The sequence below is a fragment of the Dermochelys coriacea genome, chromosome 7 (genome assembly GCF_009764565.3).
Source record: "Dermochelys coriacea isolate rDerCor1 chromosome 7, rDerCor1.pri.v4, whole genome shotgun sequence".
Taxonomy (NCBI): domain Eukaryota; kingdom Metazoa; phylum Chordata; order Testudines; family Dermochelyidae; genus Dermochelys; species Dermochelys coriacea.
In genome coordinates this window covers 110,575,171-110,596,874 of record NC_050074.1, presented here as the reverse complement: position 1 = coordinate 110,596,874, position 21,704 = coordinate 110,575,171, and the positions used below count along the sequence as shown (strand labels likewise).

General features: G+C 40.6%; 1 long non-coding RNA gene across 5 annotated transcripts in view; it reads right to left on the bottom strand.

Annotated features, from left to right (window-relative positions):
- The window catches only part of LOC119859082, a 29,193-nt gene extending 13,545 nt beyond the window's left edge, over positions 1-15,648 (bottom strand). For 3 of the 5 annotated variants that reach the window (XR_006282841.1, XR_005294093.1, XR_005294094.2), the window contains exons 1-2: positions 15,617-15,648; positions 14,465-14,565 (exon numbers count right to left, since the gene is read on the bottom strand). This is a non-coding gene — a long non-coding RNA (uncharacterized LOC119859082). Of the gene's footprint in view, positions 1-14,464; positions 14,947-15,616 lie in introns of those variants that run through there. The other 2 variants (XR_005294091.2, XR_005294092.2) reach the window with 1 other exon arrangement.
- Between the last annotated feature and the right edge of the window lie 6,056 nt (positions 15,649-21,704).

Below are 21,704 nucleotides of genomic sequence, written 5' to 3'. Positions count from 1 at the left end.
TCCACCGCTTTCCCCATATTCACAGAGCCAATCAGGTTGGTCAGGCATGACTTGCCCTTGGTGAATCCATGTTCCTGAAACCATTAGCTTTCAGATATATAAATGCTGTAACAAACACAGCTGGTCCTGAGTGCTGCAACTCACTGTAAAAATCTAGTCCTCTCTGGTCAGAGGTGCTCTCTTTCAGAAGACAAGCTGAATGAGCTGGTGTTCCTTTATTTCAGTCTTGGAATTTAAAAAGACTTTATGCTAACAAAAAAGCATTTGGTTTAGTCTTATTGATGCTAATATTTTGATAAGTTTGAGAGAAGAACCCAATATAACTACACAATAATCTTGTTACATTGCACAGTACTTGAGATACCGCAAGGACTCAAAGTGGTCTTTTTTGTTTGTTTTTAGTTTTGCACTTGGACTTTGAAAAGATGGGAGCATCTAATTTATTGCAGAAAAGGGGCCATTTTGCTGAAAATTATAAAAACTACTCTCTAATCTCAGTTTAAACAAGTTCTCCTTTAACAACTTTATTCAATTTTAAAAATCACGCCACTTTTCATCACAGAATCTACTGTAGTCCTTGAACAAAAAAATGTGCTATATAAATACAATACCTGCATACATTTCTAAAGAAGGTTCAAATAGTGTTATAATTTAATTTGTTAAAAAAAAAAAGTAATTTGGCATAATCTTGATTTTTTTTCTGTGCATAGTTCCTTTGGGTGTAATGGAGGAATACAATCTAAAAATTACCACAGAACATACCTGTATTACCATATCTGCATTGGCCAGAAATAACATGCCCAGATATGTCTCAGCAATGACCTTGAATAGCAAAAGGAAGAGATCCAACATTCACCTAGGGACAGACTGGGTTGATGAGTTAACACAAGCACTTAGGAGGTGAAAAATCACCACCTAAATCATCATCAATCATCATCTTCCCCCCAGGATGATGAAATAATGTCAAATTAGGCTGCAAGATCTTTGAAGCAGGGACTGTCTTGCTAAATGATTTTATAGCACTTAGCATGATGAAGCTCCAAATCTTGATAGGAACTTTTGGGCACTCTCATAGCAAAAGTAAAAAGAACAGGAGTACTTGTGGCACCTTAGAGACTAACAAATTTATTTGAGCATAAGCTTTTGTGGGCTATAGCCCACTTCATCGGATGCATAGAATAGAACATATAGTAAGTATATACACACATATACAAGATATACATACATACAGAGAATGTGGAAGCTGCCATACAAACTGTAAGAGGCTAATTAATTAAGATGAGCTATTATCAGCAGGAGGAAAAAAAAAAAAAAAAAACTTTGGTAGTGATAATCAAGATGGCCCATTTAGACAGTTGACAAGAAGGTGTGAGGATATTTAACATGGGGAAATAGATTCAATATGTGTAATGACCCAGCCACTACCAGGCTCTATTCAAACCCAAGTTAATGGTATCTAGTTTGCATATTAATTCAAGATTAGCAGTTTTTGAATCTTTTCTGTTGCAGAATTGCCACCCTTAAGTCTTTTACTGAGTGGCCAGAGAGGCTGAAGTGGTCTCCTACCGGTTTTTGAATGTTATGATTCCTGATGCCAGATTTGTGTCCATTTATTCTTTTGCATAGAGACTGTCCGGTTTGGCCAATGTACATGGCAGAGGGGCATTGCTGGCACATATTACATTGGTAGATAAATGGACACAAAGCTGACACTGTAGATGGAGGAGCTCCGAATCTCTAAGAATCAGGTCTTAGGCGAGATACACACCCAAAAACTAGGCACCCAATGACTGGAGTATCCCAAACTAGAGGCCACCTATGAAAAATGTTGTCTTAGATCTTAGTTCAGATTTGAGGGGGGGGGGGATTTAGCACAGTTGTAAACAGTACAATAGATACCTTGTTCCACCAATTTTCCATGTAATGGTGCTGAAAACAATTCTTTTCCTGTTTTCATTTCCAGTTAACGGGAGGCCTAGAGAAGTCCTTGCTGACAACCATTGTCAGTCATGGTTTATTTTAAGTACTGTAAATAGACCCTGTGTGAAAGCACTACAATAGTCCCACCAAAAACACTGCTGGTGCATAACTGCACTGACCTGCTTCAAGGACCAGTGATGTAACAAAGTATTTCATGAAAGCAATGTTCTTGCAGTGATTTTCTTCCTTAGTGCAGACAAGATTATAGTCAGATTCTCATTCTAGCTGGAGGTTAAAAAACCCAGGGAAGTGGTGCAGTCTTACCTTGTAGGTGGCAGAAAAAGTGTAATGTCACCTTAGAGAACTGGTCTGAAATCAATGAGATGAAATTCAGTAAAGACAAGTTCAAAGTACAACACTTAGGAAGGAAAAAAATAATCAAATGCACAATGACAAAATGGGGACACACTGGCTAGATGATCAAACTGTTGAAAAGGATTGGGGGTTCTAGTGGATCACATATGGAATATGAGTCACATATGGAATACGAGTCAGCAATTACAAAAAAAAAAGGGGGCTAATATCACCATAGGGTGTATTAACAGGAGTGTCATATGAAAGACATAGGAGGTAATTGTTCAGTTCTACTCAGCACTGGTGTAGCCTCTACTGGAGTACTGTGTTCATTTCTGGGCACCATGCTTTAGGAAAGATGTGGATGAACTGGAGAGAGTCCAGATGAGAGTAACAAAAAAATCATAAAAGGTTTAGAAAACCTGACCTATAAGAAAAGGTTAAAAAACTGGACACATTTAGTCTTGAGAAAAGACTGGGGGGGGAGGGGACACACCTGATAACAGTCTTCATATATGTTAATGGCTGTTATAAAGAGGATAGCGAACAATTGTTTTCCAGGTCCACCGAAGATAGGAGAAGAAATAATGGGCTAAACCTACAGCCAGGGAGATTTAGGTTAGATATTAGGAAAATTTCCTAACTATAAGATTAAGCTCTGGAAGAAGCTTTCAAGGGAGTTTGTCCAACCTCCAATGACAGAGATTCCACAAACTGTCAGAGATGGTCTAGGTTTACCTGGTCCTTTCTCAGAGCAGGGGCTGGACTCTGTCCTCTCAAGGTTACTTCCAGCCCCACATTTCTATGATCTTGTTCTAGGCAAGCAAGCATGTAACATATAAGGAAAACGCAATTGGTATGGAGCTGTGTAGGATATAAATCAAAAGCAGAATAACGTTGATGATAATAATGTTAGCACTGCTTAGCACAGCACTGTACAGACTCTCCAATTAACCCTCACAGCATCCCTGTGAGATAGATCAGACAAGCCTGACAGAGACCTTTCATGATGGACAGTTCACTGTGGGGGGGGGGAAGCAAACACAGCATCCCTGTTATTGGGGAGCTTGCTCAAGGGGTCCAGCATAGACCCAGACTTGGGTGCTGATGGCTACGAAGGGGTCATCGTCAGGGTAGCACTGCAGCTCTTCAGCAGCCTCTGCCTTCAAACCACTGATTTAAGGGTGAAGGCTCCATGTTGCGTCATCAGTTCTAAACAAACAAGTCCCCTTCCACTCTCATGAGCAGCTGAGCTCCCCTGGATAGAAATGCAGCAGCAATAAGGTCATTTAGAGATTAAATTCTGAAGGAACTAGTGTTTCCCAGCTTTTGGAGGAAGAAATTGAATTGTTTTTCAGAATGAAACAAATCTAGCTAATGTCAAATTTCCTCATATTTATGTGCCACTGAAGTTGCTTTAAAACAGAACGGTTCATCTAGACCAATTGTGTGGAAAACTCTCTCTCAAAAAACTGATAGACAATAAATGATGATGTGTTTCAGCCTAATATACCTAGCTGCAGCATGAATCATGGCACAGTACAACAGTGAAATGGATGCTAGTCTCCATTGGGGCCAGGGGGCAATAGCTATTTCATGCTAATGGATATCACCAAGATCAATTCATTTGGAATACACAGACACTACAGAAACAGACTAGGGCTCTTATGTTGAGTCATTCAGTGTACATGATGTCCTTTTGGGTTAATGTTTTCAATTAAAGTTCCCAAATTGGCATTTGTGGGTACTCAGCAATATTTTGGCAACAATGACACTTTGCAGAATTGGGCCCTTATTTAGGTTTTAATAAGATGTTTATTGTAACGGCGGAAGTCTCATTACCATCACGTCCTTAGAGTGAATGCAGACTATTCTGAGTCTGCCAATCAATCTTGCAAGCCTTTCAGAACAGTGCACATAACTAGAATTGAGTAAAGGTGATGGTGATTTGGAAGCAAATATTTTTTAATGGAAAAGCAACTTCATATCCAAAGCTGAAACTTCAAGCACTTTATAAATTATTCCATTTTAAAATGCCTTCATTAAAAAAGAAAACCAGTGACAGTAAGTGGATCTGGCTGTTCAGAATAAATCCCCTACCGAAAATGTAAACAGAGGGAGAAAGAAGAATTCACAGTAAGCACTATATGAGATTCAGGATACGGTCACTGGTATAAGGAAGCAAAGATTGCTATTTGGTTTATTGCACCAAATTCTGTCATATACATAGGCAGGCCAATCTCTAGACAGAACTTCATGTGGTTTTCTTATACAGTTATGATGTTTGGTGTGGCTAGATCACATTTCTCTGGAAAGCCAGCATCACCCAGTATCCTCTCTAGGCTGTCATTTTCCATTTTGTAGTTGTGCAATTGATTTTTCCTTCCAAAGTTCATTTGTCTTTATTGAATTTCATCCTTTTTATTCCAGATCATTTCTCCAGTTTGTCAAGATCATTTTGAATTCTAATCCCGTTCTCAAAGTGCTTGCAATCCCTCCCAGCTTGGTATCAACGTCTCCTTCCTTCAAGCCTCTCCTTAAGCATGCATCTCTTCTAACGGGTCTGAAAATCCCAGTCCTGCCCATGTTACGTGTTAAATATTTAAGATTGATTTATGAATTCATTAAAGAGTCTAAGTCAAAAACAGAATTAACAAGACACACACCAGTTCTATCATTCTATTAGTTTGTGTTCTAATGTCACATACCGTCAGCTGTACATATTGTATATAGAACCTGATCCCATTTAAGTGAACTACAAAACTCCCATTGATGTCTGACCCTTAGATCTGGCTTTTGGGGAAAAAGTGTATCTCTATATTTGTACATAAAACATCCAGCACACTGTAATGATACAAAACCTACTGCTGGTTGTGGCTCTGCCTAGTTCCCTACACTTACAGCTCATACAAAAAAGCAACTTTTTCCAATTAATCTTATTAAACTTCCTTTTAAAAACTGTGAAAGGCTGTGCAGTTTCTAGAGTAGATTGTGACAAACTTTGACAGAGCTTCCACATTCTCAGAAGCTTTATTTCCACTTCATTAAATTATTTTCCAACAGGCTAAGATTAGGACAAAATGTCTTGCCTTCTGCGAAGCAAATTGGACTGCCAACAGGACTAAGGGCCTGATCCAAATCCCAGTGAAGTAAAAGTCTTACTGATTTCAGTGGGCTTTGGATCACATTCTTAGCACATCTTCTGAAGATCCAGGCAATTATGGAGTAATGGGATCTTTTGTAAATATATTTCAAACTAACTGATAGCATGACAAGTGCTAATAGCCTCACTGCTTCCTTTTAAAATCACTTAAATCAAAAGTTTTCTTGAGAGGAAAATAATGCATTGAGTAGGCCATGATACACTTTTCCATTGAAACTGTTTCTCAATGGAAAATTGGGTTTTCAACAAACCTAAGTTTTTTGCTAAAAGCACTTGCTTTCTGCAGAATTTTCTCTTTTTATTTACAGTACAGAAACCTGAAAACCAAAAATTTCTGTCCCCAAACCAAGAAGTTTCAGTTTCAGGCAAAGCAAAAACAAACCAACCAACCCATTTTTCAACAAGAAGTTGATATTTTCCACAGGGGGCGCGGAGGGATGGAATCTGACCAGCTCTTGCACCAAGGAGCTCAGAACAGTCGCTTTTAAACCAGAAAAATATTGTCTTCCTGTAACCCAAATTGGCACTAATAAGGAGTGGAAAAAAACAATAGCACTATGTTTTGTTCCTGCATCTGAGGATCTACTTGCGGGGGGGGGGAGGGAGAAATCAACTCAGGGAGGGGAGGACATGGAAGGATAGTCAATTCAGACTGAGGGAGAGGAGCCAGTGGTGAGCAGAAATGTCCTGATGCTACCCTTGTTCCATTCACTTGCCTTTCTGTGGATCTATGTACAATGGAGCTGGAATGTGTAATTTCCAGGTAGAGGAGACATAGCTGACCTAGCTCTCGTATAGCTAGCATGCTAAAAATGGAAGTGCAGCCACCACGGCACTAGGGGGTACCTTACCCAGAGCATGCACCTAGGGCCTCAGAAAGGATCACACGTGAAGTGGCTAGCCCCTCCCACCACTTCAGCTACACTTCTATTTTTAGATCAGAACCAGACTAGTTACCTTTCCCCAAGCTGGAAATGACACCTTCCTGATCCTGTGTAGACTAACCTTGACGCTGAGACAGCTACTAGCTTTGAAGAACCGTCAAAAAGGGGTGAGCACTGGAGCTGGTGGAGTAGCAGCAATGGAAATGTGTTACACAAATGGACTGCATGTACAAATGCAAGGCTGTGGCAATTACACTTCCTTCTAACTTGTTGCAGACTTAAATCCTACTTGCTGGGTAAGATTGATTATTAATTAATTATTATTAATAATTTAATTAAATATTAAAGCTAATGTTAAAATTATATGGTACACAGATTAAGAAAAGAGTGTCTGTACATCTGGGAATAGTGCTTAAGTTATCCAGAAGGACAAAGGTTTGTTTAAAAGTCATAAAATACATATAGTACATCAGCCACAATAACCCAAATTCAGATTAATTAATTTAATGATAGTCTAGTTATTAGCATCCAAATATTCAGGTACATCACTCATGGAAAAAAGTTAGAGAGATGATTGTGAAAAGCAAATACAGCCAAGAATGAAGATTGTCCTTCATACTACTACTGAATTACTTCTATGGATGCAAAATAAACTGCAAACTATGGTATTTTTCTCTTGTCTTTTCAGCCTCTTAGTCCATGTGTGGGGGAATTCAAGTTAGAAGAATTTTGTTTAAAACAAAAGTAATGGATGACCCAAACAAGTTACGTAAATGGAAACGTACCTTTCTTAATCAGAACAACAGTTCTTTTTCCTTCTCTGAAAGGAAGTGGTTTAGTAGAAAGGCCCTCTCAATGTTCAAAGTGCTTGCTTAAATACAGCTTGTTGTTGATACAGACTGCAACTAGATGACTCTGGTGACTGACAATTAGATAAGCAGCCTTCTGCTTCCAGGCCATCACTTTGAATTGACCTAGATCAATCCGATATAAACATCATCATTAACAGACAACTTCAATAACTTCTAACAACATCTGAAAGGTAGCAAGGTCCATAGGTCTAGGCATTAGGAGAGCCAGGTTGTTCTGCCTTGAACTCCCTCTGGGTTATCTCAGGCAAGTGACTAAATTTATAGACTGTTTCATTGTCTATAGAATAGGGACATTTATATTTGTCCATCTTTTTTCAACAGGGAAAAAGATAGTCTAGTGAATTATTTTCTTATTGCTCATGCCCCTCCCCCCCAAAAAACCTCAGCCAACCACAAACCATTTCAGATGGCACTAATTAGCATCCTTCATCTTGTTGGCAGCCTCAGCAGGACAGTGTGTGATTGGGTGGTAGGGGATGGAGAAGTGGGACCAATGCCAGATTAGATATTTTCAATAATAACTAGTAATTGGGGGAAGATAGATATATGTGCACAAAAATCTCTGCTTTGCTCAGCAGTCCAGTGATAGAGGAAATTAGAGGAATGTACTTTCTTGAAATGGGAACTGCAACCACCTGGAGAAATAAAACAAAGGTTCCCTGGCTTCATGATGTTTCTGTAGCTTGTGTGTTAACGTTACTATAAACAAAGGCTTTTGTGTCTTCTCAGAAGACTAATGAGATGTTCTTCCTTATGCAGGGGAGAAATGCTCCAGCCCAGATCCTACTCAGCTAGTGCACATTGGTGCTTCTCCATACAAGATTCAGCACTATGCTGATTTATACTAGCTGATATCATGTCCCCTCCACTAACATCAAATTGGGGTCAGGTGAGACTTGTGATTTGGCTAGGCCCCCAAGCTAATCAAGGTGAAGATCAGGTGATGAGATGCCTCTGACATTTGTTCATAATCCCTTGTGCTGTGGGGTGACTAATTTTTATTGCCTTGAAAAGATGTTGAGCTGTGGGGAGGAGAGAGGCCCAGTGATGAAGTCATTGACCCTCATTTATACTTTCTCTCCAGGTGCTAAAAAGATCCTTGCTATGACATGGGCATTAGGCAGCCCCCATTTTGCACATGCCTGAGGAGTCTCTGGGAGAGTGGATTCTTCTTGATGGGCCATAAACACGTGTAGTTGGTCCTGAAGTAAATTTGTCTTGTCACTGTTTGTTACTCCTTTGTTGCCACTGAAAGATTAGCTGTAGGTGTTTCCCACTTACCACATATTTCAGTAACAAATGTATAGTAATACTTAATAACTTTGCATACAACTCAACAAGATAGTAATGTTCAACAGATCAAGACTTTTTAAATGATACCTTACAAGGCATACTTTGTATTAAAAAAAACTGTATAAATCATATCAGTGGTGAATGTGAGGGTTCCAGGGTGCTATTTTGAGGTACAGAGTGTCACACCTCTGTAAACTTCAGCTCTTAGAAGGAGACAGTTGACAAAATTTCATTCCATCTAGTTGAAGGTGCACATATACTACAGAAAATTCTTTCCTGGGTAACTCAGATCCCATCCATCTAATATCCCATCTCAGGGGATTTGGCCTATTTACCCTGAATATTTAAAGATCAATTACTTACCAAAATCCCATTATCCCATCATACCATCTCCTCCATAAACTTATCAAGTAGAATCTTAAAACCAGATAGATCTTTTGCCCCCACTGCTTCCCTTGGAAGGCTATTCCAAAACTTCACTCCTCTGATGGCTGGAAACCTTCGTCTGATTTCAAGTCTAAACTTCCTGGTGGCCAGTTTATACCCATTTGTTCTTGTGTCCACATTGGTGCTGAGCTGAAATAATTCCTCTCCCTCTCCTGTATTTATCCCTCTGATATATTTGTAGAGAGCAATCGTATCTCCCCTCAACCTTCTTTTAGTTAGGCTAAACAAGCCAAGCTCCTTAAGTCTCCTTTCATAAGACAGGTTTTCCATTCCTCGGATCATCCTAGTAGCCCTTCTCTGTACCTGCTCCAGTTTGAATTCATCCTTTTTAAACATGGGAGACCAGAACTGCACACAGTATTCCAGGTGAGGTCTCACCAGTGCCTTGTACAACAGTACTAAAACCTCCTTATCCCTACTGGAAATGCCTCTCCTGATGCATCCCAAAACCGCATTAGCTTTTTTCACAGCCATATCACATTGGCAGCTCATAGTCATCCTATGATCAACCAATACTCCAAGGTCCTTTTCTCTTCCGTTACTTCTAATTGATGCGTCCCCAGCTTATAACTAAAATTCTTGTTATTAATCCCTAAATGCATAACCTTACACTTTTCACTATTAAATTTCATCCTATTACTATTACTCCAGTTTACAAGGTCATCCAGATCCTCCTGTAAAATAACCCGATCCTTCTCCGAATTGGCAATACTCCCAGCTTTGTATCATCTGCAAACTTTATTAGCACACTCCTACTTTTTGTGCCAAGGTCAGTAATAAAAAGATTAAATAAGATTGGTCCCAAAACCGATCCCTGAGGAACTCCACTGGTAACCTCCCTCCAACCTGACAGTTCGCCTTTCAGTAGGACCCGTTGCAGTCTCCCCTTTAACCAATTCCTTATCCACCTTTTGATGTTCATATTGATCCCCATCTTCTCCAATTTAACTAATAATTCCCCATGTGGCACGGTATCAAATGCCTTACTGAAATCTAGGTAAATTAGATCCACTGCATTTCCTTTATCTAAAAAATCTGTTACCTTTTCAAAAAAGGAGATTAGGTTGGTTTAGCATGATCTACCTTTTGTAAAACCATGTTGTATTTTGTCCCATTTACCATCGACTTCAATGTCCTTAACTAATTTCTCCTTCAGAATTTTTTCCAGGACCTTGCATACTACAGATGTTAAACTAACAGGCCTGTAGTTACCCGGATCACTTTTTTTCCCTTTCTTAAAAACAGGAACTATACTAGCAATTCTCCAATCATTCTGTACTACTCCTGAGTTTACAGATTCATTAAAAATTCTTGCTAATGGGCTTGCAATTTCAGGTGCCCATTCCTTTAATATTCTTGGATGAAGATTATCTGGGCCCCCCGATTTAGTCCCATTAAGCTGTTTCAGTTTTGCTTCTACCTCAGATATGGTAAATCTACCTCCATATCTTCATTCCCATTTGTCATGCTACCATTATCCCCAAGATCCTCTTTAGCCTTATTAGAGACTGAGGCAAAGTATTTGTTTAGATATTGGGCCATGCCTAGATTATCTTTAACCTCCACTCCATCCTCAGTGTTAAGTGGCCCCACTTCTTCCTCCTTAGTTTTCTTCTTATTTATATGGCTATAGAACCTTTTACTATTGGTTTTAATTCCCTTTGCAAGGTCCAATTCTACTTGACTTTTAGCCTGTCTCACTTATCCCTACATGTTCTGACCTCAATTAGGTAGCTTTCCTTGCTGATCCTCCCATCTTCCATTCCCTGTATGCTTTCTGTTTCTTCTTAATCACCTCTCTAAGATGCTTGCTCATCCAGCTTGGTCTACAACTCCTTCCTATGAATTTTTTCCCCTTTCTTGGGATACAGGCTTCCGATAGCTTCTGCAGCTTTGATTTAAAGTAATCCCAGGCCTCCTCTACCTTTAGATCCATAAGTTCTTCAGTCCAATCCACTTCCCTAACTAATTTCCTTAATTTTTGAAAGTCAGCCCTTTTGAAATCAAAAACTCTAGTTGCAGATTTATTTTTGTTAATCCTTCCATTTAGTTTGAACTGAATTAACTCATGATCACTTGAGCCAAGATTGTCCCCTACAACCATTTCTTCTATAAAGGTCCTCGCTACTCACCAAAATTAAATCTAAAATGGCATCCCCTCTAGTCGGTTCGGCAACTACTTGATGAAGGAATCCATCAGCTATGGCATCTAGGAAAATCTGAGCCCTATTATTATTACTAGCACTGGTCCTCCAGTCTATATCTGGGAAGTTAAAGTCTCCCATGATCACGCAGTTTCCATTAGTATTTACTTCATTAAAGACATTAAAAAGGGCTCTATCCATATCCAAATTAGATCCCAGAGGTCTATACCCCAAGCACACCCCAAGCACTATCGTAGGAGAGGCTCTACTAGTTATCTTCCCCAATGTAATTTTTGCTCAGATGGACTCTGTCTTATCCATTGCATCGCTTCTTATTTCTTTACATTCTACCTCATCATTGATATACAATGCTACTCCACCACCTTTACCTTTGTTTCTGTCTTTCCTAAAGAGCACATACCCTTCAATACCTGTAGTCCAGTCATGACTACTATTCCACCATGTTTCTGTTATCCCTATAATATCTGGTTTCACTTCCTGCACCAGTAGCTCTAGTTCCTCCATTTTGTTACCTAGGCTCCTCGCATTGGTGTATAAAGATCTTAATTTTTGCTGTTTGGCCTCGCTCACATTTTGTACCCTATTAGGCACAGTCATTCTACAGCCAGTATAACCTATTAGATTAGTATCCACACTGCCCTCACTCCTTACATACATTCTCCTACCCACGGCTGTATCCTTTCTTACTTCATCTTCTTCCCTCTCAATGCTAAAATCTGGCGTGGAGATTTCCTGGACATCTCCCAACCATCTCCCCCTAATTCCTAGTTTAAAGCTCTCTTTATCAGTTGTGCCAGCCTTGATCCTAGAAGTCTATTTCCTTCCCTACTCAGATGAAGTCCATCCCGAGAGATCGGTCCTCTGTCCATGAATGCCTCCCAGTGGCCATACATCCCAAAGCCCTCCTTATAGCACCACTGCCTAAGCCATCTGTTGACAGTCATAATCTTGTCACACCTTTGTTGCCCTTCTCTAGGAACAGGAAGGATCCCGCTGAAGATCACCTGAGCCTCAATTTCCTTAAGCGTCTTCCCCAGCCTAGCATAGTCTCCCTTAATACTTTCCAGCGAGAATCTAGCTGTATCATTTGTTCCCACATGAAGGATAATTAGGGGATTCTTTCCCGCTCCCTTTAGGATTCCTTTCAACCTCAGGTCTACGTCGCGTATCTTAGCACCCGGAAGACAGCACACCCTTCTATTCTCTGGATCAGCTCTAGTTACAGGCCTGACTATTCTTCTCAATAAAGAGTCCCCGATCACATAGACCTGCCTTTTCCTGGTGATGGTGCTATTCTCCAGTCTCTCCTGTTCCCTCTGGCTGCAAGTTCTTTCCATTCCTATTTTCCCTTATAATCCTCTTCAACCCATCCTGTATCTTCCTGGGGCTCATATTTGGTGTAGTCTCCCTTACTCTTCCCCTTTTCCTATAGGGCTAGCCTCTCTTCTCTTCTTCCTTACCCTTCCACCTTCAACAAGTACCTGCTGAGCCCCTTCTTCACTTTCCAACTCTACAAACCTATTCCTAAGCTCTATTTCTCCTTCACTAGCCCGTCTTTTCCTCTGCCTGGTTCTTTTAGTCACATGCTTCCACTGACCACTTTCCTCACCCAATCTCCCCTCAGAATTCCCCAGCCCTGCTTCCATCCGCGAGTCTGAGCTATTCCCTTTAGATACGTCATATCTTTGCTCCATCATCTGCTCAGACCCCTTCCTAAACTCAACGAGACTTTCCACCTGCATCTCCAAACCTCGGATCTTTTTCTCCATCAGCTCTATCAGATGGCATTTCATGCAGAAAAAACTCTTACTGGTTCCCCCCCCTCCAGGATCATGTACATACCACAACTTCCACATCCAGTCATCCTCAATGTGTCTTCCACTACAGGAGTCACTCCCACAGCTGCCTCTGTATCAGTCATCGCCTTTCCACCTAAATCCTGTTAATCTGGGAAACGCAAGCCACACCAAAAAGACCCCCCCCCAGCAAAAGCAAACCCCAAACAAGCACCACAATACAAACTCCCACTCAAACTCCCCTGTTTAGAGCTCTGTTTGCTAGCTCCTGTGCTGCTGCAGCTGCCATTTAGTATTGGGCTTGTGATTAAAAGGAAAGAACTTCAAACAGCCACCCACTTTAGAAAAGGTCATAAAAGGAGGGCAGTTTATCACCTCATCAAAGCTCAAGTAAGTCTGTAGCTATGACACCGGGAACAAAAATTTGATAACAGAGGGTTCTTCAATCTAGCAAAAAAGGTATGACAAGATCCAATGGCTGGAAGCTGAAGCTAGACAAATTCAGAGTAAATACTTGTGCCCTATTTTTAATCAGCCCTTGGAAGAACTAACCAAGGGCCATGATGGATTCTTCATCACTGGGAATTTTTAAATTAAGCTTTGTTGTTTCTCTAAAAGAAATGCTGTAGTTCCAAGAGGAATTGACTCAGGGAAGTCCTGTGGGTATTGTTATACAGGAGGTCAAACTAGATGATCACAATAGTGTCTTTTGCCTTATAATCTATGAAAGCAGCATCAGATTTGTGAAGAGCATGACTGCCTACCCCAAATAACATAAAAGCACAGTCGGGTGAGTATTTAAATAGCTATTCGGTGTGCTTATCCTTGTGGTTTCTGCTAACTAAAACAAGAGAAGCCAAGTTTCAGGTTGTGTGAGAATCTGAGATTTTTGTTAATAATGAATTGTCAAAAGCATTATCTGGTTTAAGGCATATCACTCTCTGTATTCTCCAATATTATGGCAGGCCTAGCATGCCCCAGCAGTCTCTTGCACAGGATTCAGTGCTACATTATGTTCCTATATTAGATAAGACTTAACTTCGTGCTGTTACCACATTGCCAGTCAATCAAATCAGCAAGTCACCAGCTTCGACTATGCTTTCCCTAACAATAGACAGCTCTGTTGTCTGAGAAGAAAATCAATGCACCATGGAATTGAGGTTCCTCACAGGATTTGGGCTGAAATAGCAAACAGTACCAATAAACCAATTGTGCATTTATTCCTCTGCAATATAGCACTTGTCAAGACACAACAAATAGGCCACAAGCCTCTAGCAATCAAATGTACCGTGTATCCTGTAGATATAGCACATTGACCCTACCAAATGATTAATTTTCATTTCAACTCACTGATGTTATTATTTTTCATGAGCTAAAACCCAAGCACAACACTCAGTCACATTTATTATGCTCATACTGAGCATGTTTATCCCTTCATAAAGCAAGTTTTCATTTGGGAAAAAAAAATCAGGATTAATTGCAAGGGTTAGAGAGACACAGAACCTGGCCAGATACTGGAGAAGTCTCACACAATACTGCAAATACATTTAAATTCTAACTTACTACTCACCTGCTGTTTGATTGCTTGGCACTGGTTGAGCCGAGGCAGCTAGGTGTATAGGATAAAGTCATCTTACACAACCTAACCCTCATGGATCCATGATGGATACACTATCATTTAAATAGAAACATCATTTTCAGGCTTCTTATAGCCAATGGCCAACACCTCAGCTGGAGTACATCAGAATAGTTCCCCTGACTTCACTGGAGCACTGCCAATATAAACTAGCTGAAGCTATGTCTCTATAGTTTTTATTTCTTTGCAGTTGTTTTCTGATGACAAATGTCATTCTATTTTCTGCCAGCTTTTTTGAGAGGTTTGATTTTTAATCAGACAAAGTGCTAATCCCTCCTGTACCCGCTCCTGCACTAAAAAATGTTCTTGTTATCATCCAGCAGCCTGTGTTAATTGTGCTTGATGAAAACGCATTAAGTCTTAGGTATAGGGCAGCAAAGTGATGATAGAGTCAAAGTGGTCTAACTTCTCCATGCTACAAGCCATTTAGGAAATAAAGGGTGCACTTTGCATTAATCTGGGCAATCAACAGCCTGCAAGGAGCTTTGAGTTAAACACGTGCAACTGTGCACAACCCCAGTAAAGTAACTTTGTGCTGGGAACTATGCATGGGATGAAATTCACCTGGAAGGCCAGGCAAAGAAATGATCCCTTTTCATGGCTATTGGCTCAGTGACATCATGGACTTAGCAGCAATGCCCATTGCCCAGCCTGTCCTTAAAGTCCCCTCTAGGGAAGGTTGTGTGCACTTGGCAGGGGCTATCAAGTCTCCTTTGTGTACCTGCTTAACAATCAATTACTCCAACCCTTCAGAACTGTTATGGATCTACAGCCCCCGAGGTAATGAGTGAATTTCATCCTTTGTGGATGTCAGAGCTGCTGTCTGATACCCGTGACTGTACACACAGCCGTTTAGGAGACTAACTCTCTGCTTCCATGTCCTCTTATTTCAATTGGCTGACCAAGCATGGAGGAAGGATTCATGTGACTGTAATCATTACAGCTAACAAAATAGCAGAATGGATCAGAATCCCCCAAATCACCTCTTCCCTAGAATCATTCTCCCTTCTCTTTCTCCTTCATAGTCACTGTATAGTTTTCATAATACTCTTAGGGTGCAGCAGAGTTCTGTTGTATTGCACATACCTTTCGCTGGTTTGTGGTAGCATTTACTGAACCTTCCAACAATTAAGAAAAATAGTTAATTGCCACCCCTTTAAAGACCTCTGACAGAATCTCCAGTGCCCTTGCCAGATTGATTAATTATGTTCTGTCCATCTCAATTCTTCACTGAGGCCATGACTCAGTAGACTGTCCCTACTCAGCAAAGTACGTTGCCTATGCTCAATGTTAGATATGTGTTTAATTCCCATTTAGTTTGTTGAATATGGATGGGCTTATGCGCATGCTTAAACACTTTGCTGAATTGGAGGCTCAGGGTGAAACCTTGGCCCCATAAGTCAGTAGTAAAGCTCCCACTGACTTACTCTCTAGTAGATATTTCATGTCCTAAATTGTGGTTAGTTTTGCTGTTTTCTTTAAGTAACTGCTTCCCCTAAGGAAGCTGTGTTTTCAGTGTTAAACATAGTGTGTGGGGGGATCGGAGGGGGGGATTGGGGTTAAAATAACACTATGAAGGTGATAGTTTATTGTTATTATTAAACAGACATGTGAAAAGTAATCTCTAAAGGAAAAAGAAGAGGGTTAATCTGAAAAAAAAATTAAATCTACCCAAGAATGAAATAATTATTAGACCATACAGAGTGGAGTATGACTGGAGACATTGATTGCCCCAAGCCATGTTCTGTTTAGCCATGTCATCTTTTCGACATCAGAGCATGGGTCAGTTCTTAGCACTAAACAGTCTGAGCCTCCTCACAGGAGGGAAGATAAAGAGAGAGAAAATCCTTATTGCCATTGTGGTAACTATGAGATGAGGGGCTTTGGGGTTTCTCCCCTTCCTATTTCCTTTTCGGTAACATGCCTGGGATTGTATTATTTATGAAGCACAAAAAGTGTTCTCAGCTCACAGCAGAACATGAACGTTGACCCCAGAGGATGAGATTTTTAAAGCTAAGGGGTTTAGCCACACAATTTCCATTAACTTAAATGACTGTCTCAAGCATAACCCAGGCCCCAAAGGTGCTTTCAGTCCAAGAGCTCAAGTGGGTCCATGGAAGTTGAGTGCTTACAGCACATCACCATACATTTTAAAAACACAAGGCACTATTCACTTCAAAGCCAGCAGGAACAATACCAGGGAGACTTCAAAGAAAAACTGTCACTTACCCCTTAGCCAGCTAAAATCATGTCTCTCAAGTGTACTACATTATGAGGGTGTGAGCCATTTTAGTCTCAAAGTTACATTCCATAACAATTTGGTGCCTCCCCCCCACTTCTGTTGTTAAAAATGATTCATGACAGACAGTCATTTACTGAAGTTTATGGAAACAGTAATTCACATCAGAGGAATAAGTCACATGGGGATGGCATGTTCAGTTTCCTGCCCAAATACTCCGTGTGTCCCCATCAGTTAGGGTCTTTTTTACACTTTGTGCCGCACAATTGGGCTCTGGCAACTTCAGAGGTATGGCCATAATGGGCAGCAGTAGCAGCAGTCAGATTTAAGTGCATCGTTTACGGAGGGACCCAAAAAGGGATGTAGTTTATACTTCCCAATTCAGCTTCTTAACTTAGAAGTCTAAAGGAGCCTAAAGTTGGGAGTGGTGCAAATAGAAGGGTCAGTTACGGGGTTGAGGGCTGATCCAAATCCCATTGAAGTCAATGGGAGTCTTTTTATTGACTTCAAAGGAGTTTGGATCAGGCTGGTGGAGACAGAAGACATTTCTGTTTTTAACTGCCTTACCAGCTAATCCAGCTACCCCTCCTAGCCATGTCCATTCCTTTATAGAACAAATGGAAATACCTTTGTGAAACTCTGCACCCCATATTCACCATAGGGGTATGATTATGACATAATTATGATGCACTTTGTCAGGTAAGGTGTCAATGCTGAATATGATTATCCTATTTGTATGCATGTATCATTTTTGTATCTGGAGTTATGAATGTTGACTATGTATCTGTATTTCAAATGTGCTTGCTCTGGGTAACACCCACAAAGCTTTACTTTTAGTCTGGCCAGCACATTAAGAAGGAACTATTCAAGTTGAATGGCCCATTAAAGAACACTTAACTCACAATGGACCATGGAAGACTCCTATTCACACCTGATGGACCTTCCTGAGGATGTTCTAGCTAGAATATGTGTAATGGCCCCTGCTATGACTCAGTGAAGCATGCAAGGGAATGAGACTAGACCACATGATACTGAACTCCATTTTGGTACCTGTATTTTTCCACCAAGTGGCCTGGAAACTTGACTTGGAACAAAGGGGGTCCCACCCTATGGAATAAACTATAAAAGGGAGAAGTGACATCACCAAGAGTCCTTGCTTCCTCTACAGCTCAACACCTGAGAAACAAAGACTGAACGGAGGAAAGTGCTGGTCCTAGGCAGGAAAGAAGAAAGCCATGCCTGTGTATGAAACATCTACAAACTGCTTGTACTATCTAACAGGGTGAGACACTGTTTGATTCAAATCCTGTGTAGAGTATAAGATTTAGATTGTGTTTTGTTTATTTCTTAAGTAATCTACTTTGATCTGTTTGCTATCACTTATAATCATTTAAAATCTATCTTTCTGTAGCTAATAAATCTGTTTTATATTTTTACTTTAAACAGCGTGGTGTAAGTGAAGTGTTTGGGGAAAAATCTCAGCTCAGTTAACAAAAGTTTATGCATATTCCTCTCCACATCAAGGGAGGGGCAGACTGGGTAATTGTAATAATCTTTACTGGTCAGGCTTTTGACCAGGGCAGAAAGGTACAGGTCCAAGCAGCTGGGGGTTATTTTGGCTGGAGCCTCTCTATCATTGGTTCATGCAGTGGCTAGCAGAGCTTTCATGTAACTTACCGGTGGGTGTGTGAATGCTGGTGGGAGTGCAGGATCAGGAGCGGTCTGCAGTTTGTCATGGCAGCAGAGTATGAGAACGAGCCCAGGATGGTAAGACAGAGGGCTCAGTGGTACACCTGTTCCAGGTCACACCCCTTAACAGAGTCTGTGCACTTGAAAATGAAGTGAATATGTATGCAGAGCCACATAAGCAATGCATGACATGGAGGAAGAGGAGGAAAGAAAAGGGTCTGACAGGTCTGAAGCCATGTCCTTCATCCTCACACTTCTCTGTGCCCCCCAGACACATATTTTAGCTGTGTTAAATGACATGGCATAGCTCCTCTGGAAAATCAGTGAGTTACCTGTTGTCTCAGCAATTTCATCTAAGCCAGTGTCTCCAGAGGCAGGCATCATTCCATTGTGCTCCTTTTATAGGAAATCTACTTTCCAGTGTGATTTTTTTTTTCTCACTTAGAAATTTTCAGTCGTTTCTAGCACAGTTACAATGTTTTCTTTGTAATACTGAGGAGAATGGTAGAGCCAATTCAAGGGGGCAGGTGAAGGAAGTACAGTTTACAGTCCCCTCCCCCTCTAAAAACATCAGTGACATTTCAATTGATGCACATACTTCTTAAGTATGACTTGATCATTTTCTAGTTTGTGGGCTAAGTAATGTAATTTTAATTGCATGGTACTCCCATGCATAAGTGTTTGGGACCAGAATTGTTAAGGTAAGTGTATATTCTCTAAAGTAAACTAAATCTTCAGCTGATGTAAATTGGTGTAGCTCTGTTGACTTCAGTGGAGCCATGTGGGTCATGTCAGATAAAGATCTGATTACACTCTACTTCCTTATCTACTGCAGTGGAAAGATTATATTCTTAGCCTTGTAATTTTTACCAGTTTGTTCTGTTTTCCCTTCATGCAAAATGTTTAAGTCTGTCTAAAATAATTGTCATTGGAACAAAACAGAAAATTAATGCATCTGATGAAGTGAGCTGTAGCTTACGAAAGCTTATGCTCAAATAAATGTGTTAGTCTCTAAGGTGCCACAAGTACTCCTTTTCTTTTTGCGAATACAGACTAACACGGCTGCTACTCTGAAAGAAAATTTAATGTTATATTTATTACTTTCAAAATAGTCCGGAAAGGAACTAAATTCCTGGAATTTTTTTTTAATATTCTCTGACTGCAGTCTCTTTTAATTCAGTGCAGTCCTATGATATACATTACCTTTCATTTATACACTCATTAATAACTCATTAAAGAATCATTTTACAAAAACAAATCCAGTGTAACATGATGAAAATGAGCTAAATTACTGGAAAGGAAAATGAGTAGATCTTTTTAATTTGCCTTCAGCTGAATTTTTGATGATTATTACTTCATAAGCATATAGTGTGAGGTAGGAAAGGGAGATTGGAGTGATGAAAAGACTAGTAAAAAATTAAAAAAAATTTCCTTTTGGAGTGTAGGTCAGACATCTAGAAAAAAGGACCAAACACCTTTAACACCTCTCAATCAATCCATTTTTTTCATTTAGACTAGCTGAGTTCTCTCTTCTGCTTTCAGAGAATCATCAGAACTGCATAAATATGGAATTGCTAAATTGTGTGTCGCCTTTCTAAAAACTTGGCAATTGAGTCATGATCCCATTAAATCTTACCTTCAGGTTAGCAGGAGCCTTAGATTTCATTGATCATGAGGTGATGACTGGCTTGCTGACCTGAAATTAGTTTTTTTTCTCTCGTAGACATATCCTAGTAGGTGGTTTTTGGACCATTATTTTTCTGCCCCAAGGGTTATCTCACATTTTGTTCCACTGAGAGTGGAATATGTGAGGGGAGGCTCTCGACTCTGAAGTGCCCTCTCCATGCCTTGGGCTGAAATAGCCCAGATTTATCACTTCTTCAATGTATATATGGGGCCAGTGGGAAGGTATGGGCTAAAGTCCTTTCGGTATGCTGATGACATTCAGTTCTCTCTCCCTCCATCTTCTTTGACCTAAAGAGTGTTGCTGAGTTTCTCTCTCAGGGTCTGGTAGTAGCTGGGGCATGGATGGGAAAAGCTGCTAGAGGCTCAATCTACAGAAGATGGAGGTGATGCAGACAGGCAGGGGGAAGCATCCTAAGAACTCAGCTAGAGATTGATACGGGTGGTGCTCAGCCTGCAAGTAGGCTACATCCCTGGGGATTTGCCATGATGATAATGGTTAAGAAATTCCATTGCTAAGCCTGTGTTACTTGCTTTCCTGCCACATTGTCACCAAAGGGTTTTAACTAGAAGCCCAAACTGGCCACAGCTAGGTGGAACTCTGAGGGAATGCGAGTGTAAGTGACTGGTGAGGGGGCCGCAGGAGGTGTTAGACACAGGTATGGCATCAGACAAAAGCTCTGAGCATGGAACATGCCCTAGAATTCCAGAGCTAGAAACAATGACTAGACTCTACTCAGACCCCATTGGCTCAGATGCATGTGGGACCTTACAACTGGCTCCACTTGCAACAGCCTGGGGATGGCGCAGGAGAGTAACAGGCCAGTTTGTAACACCACTGACCTGCAAGGATAAAATGCAAAGAATGGCTTACACCCACTCCTGTGCTTAATCTACTGAACCACCCCTGCCATTCTATTTCCCCATTTCTGAGAGAGCACAAACCAGCATGCTGGACTCTTTGGCCGAAGGAATTCAACAGTTTCATTGATGCTGATATCCTCACAACGCTGCAAGTGCTACAGGCAGAGATGAATTTAATACACAGGAGGTGAGAAGAGCTTTGATATTCTTCATAAATCCTTTGTCAGCATTAGAGTACAAACCTGACACATCTCAGCAGATTACAGGATGCCAGCAAAACAGGAGCTGAAGAAGAACTTGCACAGGTTCTGGGGCTACGAGCCTGATGACCATAACAAACATTTATTCTCTGAGCTATTAGAATTTATTCATGAGCTGCCAGGGTTCAACTGTGACTTAACAACAATAGTGGGAGCATGAGGGCCTTGGGATTGTTTGAGTTAATTTGTACTCCATCTACTTCCTAGTGGGATTTACAAGCAGCTGAACAGTTATTGTCACTCATATATAAAAAGGGTGATTACACTTTGCTTCAGACACAATTATCTATAGATTGATGGATCTGAGAAAGCAAGGCAGAGATTTTTTGTTTTAAGGGTGCTGCTGGGTGCTCAGTGCTTTACAAAATAAGGCCAATTAGGAGCCAAACTTTAAGCACCCATCTTTAAAAATCTTGGCCTATAAATTTGGAGTTTGGGT